The sequence below is a fragment of the Pterocles gutturalis genome, unplaced genomic scaffold (genome assembly GCF_000699245.1).
Source record: "Pterocles gutturalis isolate BGI_N339 unplaced genomic scaffold, ASM69924v1 scaffold23360, whole genome shotgun sequence".
In the NCBI taxonomy this organism is placed as follows: Eukaryota; Metazoa; Chordata; class Aves; order Pterocliformes; family Pteroclidae; genus Pterocles; species Pterocles gutturalis.
The window spans coordinates 234-549 of record NW_010146483.1 but is presented as its reverse complement, the minus strand read 5'-3'; positions in this window follow the sequence as shown (position 1 = coordinate 549).

Genomic DNA, 316 nt, shown 5'->3' with positions numbered 1-316 from the left:
AGAGGAAACACAGCTGCCTTATAGCCCAGCCATTCATAACCACAGCTCGGTTCAGAAGATTATGTGGCATTGGGGACCAGAGCCAGCCCCCACTGAAGTCAATAACAAAGCTCTCATCAACCCTGGTGGAAGCAGGATTAGGCCTCGGGTGGCTAATAAGCAGCAGGGCACGACTCCCAGCCTCCTCCCAAGTGCCTTCTTTTCTTTTTTCAGTGTCACAGAACAAGGTCTACAGATTCAGGGTCCAGCAATGGCCCAGAGCAGGGGTTTGTCCTGGACATTTCCTCAACGGGAGAAGCTGAGCGCGGCCTCATCC